The 7,573-nt window shown below is 45.3% G+C and overlaps 1 non-coding gene across 1 annotated transcript; it reads right to left on the bottom strand.

Moving 5' to 3' along the window:
* Positions 1-202: 202 nt before the first annotated feature.
* TRNAI-UAU (transfer RNA isoleucine (anticodon UAU)) lies at positions 203-295 on the bottom strand. The gene is given in 2 exon segments: positions 203-238; positions 258-295. It is a non-coding gene; the product is annotated as a tRNA-Ile (tRNA).
* Positions 296-7,573: the final 7,278 nt, after the last annotated feature.

Raw genomic sequence — 7,573 nt, 5'->3', positions numbered from 1 at the left:
CTTTCACAGCTAAATTGTCAGCAGCTCTTAGCTATTCAGCAAAAAGCTGAAATTGTAGCTGCTACTGAAATACAGACTTGATGGGTGGATTCATAGATGTTAAGGTTGGAAGGGACCTCAGTAGGTCATTGAGTCTGACCGCCTGCCCTGGGCAGGGAAGAGTGCTGGGGTCAGATGACCCCAATTAGGTGCTTGTCCAAAATGCTCCAGGTGAGGCTTGAACTCACAACCTTGGCATTGCTTCCCTCATACTGCCTTATAAGTACCACATGCTAACCCATTGCACCACTGGAGCTAACTTTTGCTAAAACCTAAATCTAGGATTTTGAAAATGTAGGATTTTGAAAAGAGCTAAAAACAGGACTGTGAAGGAAAAGTGACCAGGAATAGCTAACAGATAGCAACTTGCTAAAAAAAAAAGGGGTGGGGGGAGTTAGCTTGATTAGTGAAGCATCAAGATCATTAAAAGGAGAGAAGATCATTCATGCCTATAGTGTGAAGAGTGACTAGCAGGAATCAGGCAGATTACAATGAGCCCTCAAGTCAACTGAGACTCTCAGAACTGCCTTGATAGAAATGCCACTGCTGCAGCTGTGCAGTTGGTTTTAAATTTTGGGTGGAGCTGGCATTAAAGTGGTTTGCGACCACATTGCTGCATCCTTCGATCTGCTCCTTCTGGACTCTGCCCCTTTGTTCATGCAGCTGCTAGAGGGAAGAGAAGGAAAAGCAGTAGCAACCAACTTATAGCATCTCTGTGCTTCTATTCTGGGCAGAAAATCAGCTTCCCTACTTCAGACATGCACCCTAATTATGGGAGGCTAATTTTTGGACAAAGTATACATGTGGTATGCAAATAAATATGATAACTGCAAGCACCTGGAAGACAACACATAAAAACCAATATTACAATAACCTATTTTCTAGGAGATGATAACAGGATTTGGGTGTTACTGGGATGAAGGAAGAAACAGTGTCAGGCTGGCTTCAAACAAGACCTGAGCAGCAATTACAGGCATAATACAGAAATAATTGCTGTAGGCCCAGATGGGGAAAGATCTCCAGACCTAAGTCTGCCCAACTGCGGATGCACCTGCAAGGTGTTTAGGGGCACCTAGCAATATTATGGATATTTAATTGTGTGCAAGACAGGAAAAAAGGGAATTCTTCATGGCCAAATTTGAGGAATGAGCTTGCAGACAATAGAAGAGAAACAATTTTCATGAAATGACCTTCACAATATCTGTTTGAACAAAACCACTGTCCTTCCTTGATTGACAAAAATCAGCTTAGGATGCTAAGGGATTTGAAAAATCTGATTAAGTTCTCTTACTATTAGGTCTCACTCCTTCAAGCTGCCTTGCTGTCACAGAGAGCTCCACTGATTTCAACAATGCTTCAAGTAAGAATCCATCCTTACAGAGCAGATCCGAGAACTGGGACCTTAGTGGCTTCTTGTTTGTATTTTGCCTTTCATTTAGCTTGCATAGTGGAAAGAAAGTAGTCTTTCCTAGGGCTGTGCAAAGCTTTTGGTGGTGATTCGATCTGGAGGAGATTTGGCCTGATTCAATGGCCAAATCTCCAAATCTGAATCAAATCAGACCAGTTAAAAGGTCTGAATTGATTCAAAGCTCTCCGAATCGATCTGGAAAAGACTTAGAGAGCTTCAGTGATTCAGGCAGTCCCCAGTTGCTGCACCAGGGAGCTAGAGCCAGACTTGGAGCTGGTAAGTAGGGGGCGGAGAGGGGGAAGGGGACCATGGGGGGACCCCTGCCGGGCCCCATCCCCTGTCCGCTCCCCCAGGCCCCCCATGACAGCCCTGCCCACCCCAGCTTCCGGGCCTGTAAAGAAAAGCCCCTCTCACCGGGTCCTGCCAGGTGGGGGGGGTGATCGCTGCTGCCCCACATTGCCCCACGCTGTGGGAGGGGCTCTCCTATGAACTCCCGAGCCCCCCTGCTGTCCATGCATGAGGCAGTGGGGGGTAGTGGGGATTGCCCCCTGCCCTCCCCCGGCAGCACCCCGTGAGCCCAGGCTTTTTTTTTCAAAGTGCCAGGAGCTGGGGCAGGCAGGGCAGCCATTGCCAGGGCCTGGAGAGTGGGAGGGGGATGGCGCTGCCTGATTCAGCGATCCGGCTGATTTGGCAGCAGCCGAATCTTCAAATCAGATTCAACTGAATTGATTTGGGACATTGATTCAAATCACCGAATCGAATCACTGTCCCCCGAATCAGCTGAATCCAAAGCGAATACTAGCTGCTCCACACAGGCCTAGTCTTTCCTGCATGTCTTTCCTCAATGTTTAGATACACCCAATGTGAGAGGAACATTTAAACCCAGACCAAAACCTGGTTTTAGTGGAAACCCCGGAGGTGTTCCCATTTCCAACACCATTTACACAAAACCTAAATGTTGGGCTGAAATCTCTCTCATTTAAGTATTTCCCCTTAAATGAGTGATGCTGACCTCTAAAGTGAATCAGCATGCTTCTTAAAACATTATCTGACATTTTCTGCCTTCTTTTAAAACCAGAAATAGGATGCTATACAACTATGCCATTATGCATTAGTCAGAAACCGGTTTAGCAGAATCAGAGTACCAGTCCATAAGCCAGATTTGTAATTGCTTTCTTAAGCAACAGACTGGAATTACTTTGTGGAAACCTCTAGGTACATGTTTTAAGAGCAGCAGCCTCATAAAGATCTTATATCAGAATCAAGTATAATCAGCTCCAAAGCAATAGCATCTGACAAAGTAGGTTGTTGCCCACAAAAGCTCATGCTTCTCTGAATCCTGCTCTACCTTCTGCCTGACTGCAGATTAATACAGGTCGCCACCTCTGTGCATAAGACTCAAAAAGTTTGTTCTTCTTTTCCCCTAATAACTATGAATTCTGGCTGTGGTTCCATTAGCCTGACTCAATAACATATTGCTAACACCCTTGAACCTTCCTGCGTGAGTCAGGTACAACTATTCAAAATGAACAGTTCCTCACTTAATGTATAGTTCCACTGAAGACCTCAGTGTGAAAAAGCCTTCCAAAATCTGTCATCCTGGAGCCACTTTCCACTTCACTTGGTCTGCCTTCCTTCCTCTTCCTTGTCTTCACCCCACACCTAGAAACTTCTCATTGCTCTCCTCCTCCAGCTCCCCCAGTTAACTTATCTATTGAGCTTCTTCATGCTTTTACTCTTCTCCTCAGCCTCTCACTTCTCTCTGGCTCTTGCTTTCATGATGCAAACATGCCTTAGTTTTTTCTATCTTAAAAAAAGCACTGGGGATAGCACCTGCCTCCCCAAATAGTGCCTCATTTTTATTTAACTGGTGTCTACAGTCCTCTCCAATTCCATTCTAGATCCTCTCTGATCTGACTTTGGTTTCTTGTACTCCACTGAAGCCACTTTTAGCAGGGCCTCTAATGACCTCGACATTCAGTACCCCATCCTCATCTTACTTCATGTCAGCCACACTTGACACTATTTACTTTTTTAATGTCTTGTTCTTCCTTGGTTTCTGAGTCTCTGTCCTCTCCTAATTCTCCTTATCTCTCTCTATTTGCTTTTTTCTCATCCTCTCTCAACTTTCTGTGGGGTTTCCATAAGTCTGTGCCCCTGGTCTCCCTCTTCTCTCCCTCCCACAAAAACAAATTCTACTGAGATCTCTCCAGACCTGTATTTTTCCACCCAAACTGATACTTCCTTGTGGATGTTCAGCTCTCAGCTCAAGTTCAAAATTAAGAAAACAGAATTCTTAATATTCCGCTCTCCGCCAACCAAAATACCCCCTGGTACCTCCTATCATTGTATGTCATCAACCGTCGCTCTGAGTTGTAATATGTGTGTCATCTTTGACTGAGTTCTTACTCTGAGTCCTCACATCCAGGTTATGTTGAACCTCTGTAGATTCATTCTGGTTAACGTGTCTAAGATGTGGCCTTTCTCATCCATCCACACAGCAAAAAATCACAGACAGGATCTCATGGTTACTATAACATTTTTCTCCAGCTTTAACAAATGACATCTTGACCCACTCATACCCACTGGGAATGTTGCTCCAAAAAGTAGTTTCCTAAGTAACTGCTTTGATTATGTCCCCCCTATCTTTGCATTGCCAGTTAGGGGAAGAGTCAGCAGTGTGCAGCCAGCTCAGCACCCACTGTCAGCAGCTCTGCCCCGAGCTAATGCCAACATACTTGAGCCCCTTCCCTGTCCTGCCCACCCTCAGGTCCCTCTGCTTGCCCCTCTCTCCTCCAGCCTGGGTCCCTCTGTTCACATCTAAGATAGAGCCGCTGCCACCACCGTGATCCCTCTGTGTGTGTCCCCATGTGGGCTTGGTGTCATTTCACTCCTCTCCCCCTGATCTGGCCTTTTTTCCTGGGCTGCCCCAAGCAAAGCCCTGGCCTTGGTGGCTAGGAAGGCACAGCAGGATTGCCGTATGACTGAAAGGGGGCTATGGGGGTCCCAGGTCATGCTGAGCCATGAGCAAGGGGCAAAAAGTTGGGCAGACCCTGGCTGGGGTCCCTGCAGGCCAGGGTTGGGGTTTAAACCCCTCCCCAGTCATACTCAGACTGCCATGCACCCTTCATTTCAGCTTCCCTCCAGCCTAAAGGAAAGGGAGGGCTCGCTCTCATATCACCCCCAGCTTCTAGCCTGAGCAAGTGCAGGCATGTGCCTGTATTTCCAGAATCAAAAGTGAATTTATTTACTTGCTTGCCAATTCAATCGATGCAGACTAGACGAACCTGCAAAGATTGAATCAATTAAAGTTCAGGCTTTTTGAATGTCTGCACTTAGCCCATGTGCTTATGCGCTTGGGAGCCCTGTCGGCTGACTCAGGCTCCCAGCCATGGGGGTGCCTCAGGGGTCTCTGCAGCAGGGAGACTGCAGCTGATGTGATCTCCCAGCTGTGGGGGTGCTCCACGCAGCCTGCGGACAGGGAACGGCACCTGATGTCAGCTGGGAGCTCCCAGCCTCGGGGTGGACTTGCCCCCCCAGCTGGGAGCTCTGCTCAACTGATGGGGCTCCCAGCTACAGGGGTCCCTGGCCACATGCTTAGTTATTGGTGTGATAGGCAGCAGCTACAAAGTTACCTCACGTATTTGTGGAATAACTTTGTAGCTTATTCCTCTCTTTATCATGCATTAATTTATTGTTTGGCTGGGTAAACACTTAAGGCGTGATTAACTGGTTAATCACGCCTTAAGTGTAACGCGTAGAAAGCAAACCAGGGCGGCACCTTATAGATCAAGCTGTTCAAAGAGGCATGAGTTTTGTAGGCTACAGCCCACAAAGTTGTCCAGTTATCGAGAATAATGTGGCTAACTACCTTTCCCTAGTAATTCTAATTAATATTAACCATTCTAATGGTCAATATTGCGTAGAGTTGATAAAGAAAGACCTTTTACTTTAAAAAGAAGTACAGGCAGGCTTTTCAAGGCAGGAACGTTTATTGTGAGTTTTATAACAGCTGCAAAAAAGGGCTTTCTTCTTTCTACAAACAACAGCAAGGTGATACGGATGGTAGAAAGCAATGACATGCTGCCCTTACCTTCCTCTGGTATGTCAACAGTTTCAAGGAATCTCAGCAGAGCATCATCACAGAATGTGTCTGAGTTGCAAATCTCCAAGGACTTTGGCATGTCAGACTTATGGTTTTCAGTTTACTCTCTTTTCTCAGCTTATGTCATAGAATACTCACATCCTCTCAGGATGAGGTTATGATGTTGGATTTTTTTTTAGCTGTTTATTTCTTATTTGAGCTGCAGACTCATGAAAAGTGCTAGGAAAAACAGCCACAAAGATGAAATCCAGAAAGTCAGTACATGCTGCAAGGGAAATGGCAACAGGAGCATACTAAACCACTGTGCTTCAACGCTGGTGCAGAGGAACCATATCTAGGGTAAAAAGGGTGTTCTTCAGCCTCTCCATCCCTTTAATTAGTGGCATCTCTACTGAGACTGAGACTGTTAATAAGGACACCACTAGTGAATCATACACTATTCAGGGAAGAAAGGATCATCTCTCTGTTCTGGGTTTGTAAAATGCCTAGCACAGTGGGACTCTGTTCCATCACCAGGCCTCACCAATCCTTACTGTAACATAAACAATAAATACCTATAATAATGGTGGCAGGTGTTTAAGATACAGGTATACCCACTGTGGACGTATCCAAGATCATCATGATGGGCATTTTATTATAAAGAAGGCAGGGCAGATTTGCCCCTTATAAACTAACCGAAGTAGACAGACAGACACATATAGCATTAGCTTTCATGGGCTGAAGCTCCCTTTTCCACATGCTGTGAAAGGACATGCACAGAGCAGTGTATAAGGAGAGAGAGAAGTGAGCTTCACCTCATGAAAAGGTGTGTGTGTGTGTGTGTGTGTGTGTAAGCTTGTGCACTATATATAAATAAATATATATACACACATACGCACACTATACTTTATACATATACATGCACATATATCTATTGGGGCATGGGGGGTGCGCATACAATAAAAATATATTTTTTATTGTGTGTGCATGTGTGCATGTCTGTCTGTGTGTGTGTGTGTGTGTGTATACACACACACACACTGGTTAGCCTTTATGAGGGGCAAATCTACCCTGATTTCTACTTGTCTTCGTACTAACGTGTAATAACTATGGCTTTCATTTCCATTATAAAACCAATTTACTTGCCAAAGTGACATGTTGGGATCATCACCACATCTATAATCCAGAGAATAATATGAGTAGTACAGTATTAGTCTACTGTGAATCCCAATGAAAAGGTGTATAGGTGGCTCTAGTCAGGGTATGAAGACCCATGATGCATAACACTTCTTTCTGAATTCAATATGTAGACACCCACACCTAAATTTTAGGAGAGACAGCGCACAGTATCAGTATGATGAGATACCTTCTTGAGTCTGGCCTGAAGTCCAAAAATAATCTACTCAAGCCCTTCAGTCAGTTCTCATAAATGCCAATCTAGCTAGGCTGGTTTGAGAATTATTCACAAGCCATACAAAAAGCCAAAGTTTTCTGATATTTTAGTTTCACAAGTATTCTTCAGCTCACTCCAGCATACCTCAAAGTCAGTAGAAAAGAGTTAGAGTGGCCCAAATTCATGTCATAGGCCATACATTGTCAACAGAGGTTCTCTATTAAATGAAGCACCCAATGTCTGTATCATGGGAATATAAAAATCCCACCATCACCATGAAATCCTAAAGCAAAGGTTTTCAACCTTTTCAACCTCAGCAGAGCTGGTGGAGGAAGTCCCCTGGGTGGCAGATAGGGAGAAAACGATGAAACCAGAAGCCCAGTAGCACCGGCGGAAAAGCTGGACGCACCAGTGGTGAGACTGGAAGTGCCACCAGTGCAAACGGAAGTGCTACCCCACCCCCCCGCTTCTCTGTGCCACTGCCAGTCCCCCTTGGAGACTTCCCAAGTACCTGCAGGGGTACACGTACCTCCGATTGATAACCCCTGTTCTAACAGATCCATGTGCTCAGCACTGTAGTTTGTTGCAATTGTTTTTGCATATGGAGCTTTATAACCTTTTCACTGGGTATGTCTATGCATGCAATTAG

The sequence above is a fragment of the Crocodylus siamensis genome, chromosome 3 (assembly GCF_052110815.1).
Source record: "Crocodylus siamensis isolate JL-2025a chromosome 3, ASM5211081v1, whole genome shotgun sequence".
Lineage (NCBI taxonomy): Eukaryota > Metazoa > Chordata > Crocodylia > Crocodylidae > Crocodylus > Crocodylus siamensis.
Note: the sequence above shows the minus strand (reverse complement) of the source record. Positions and strands in the feature narration are given on the sequence as shown.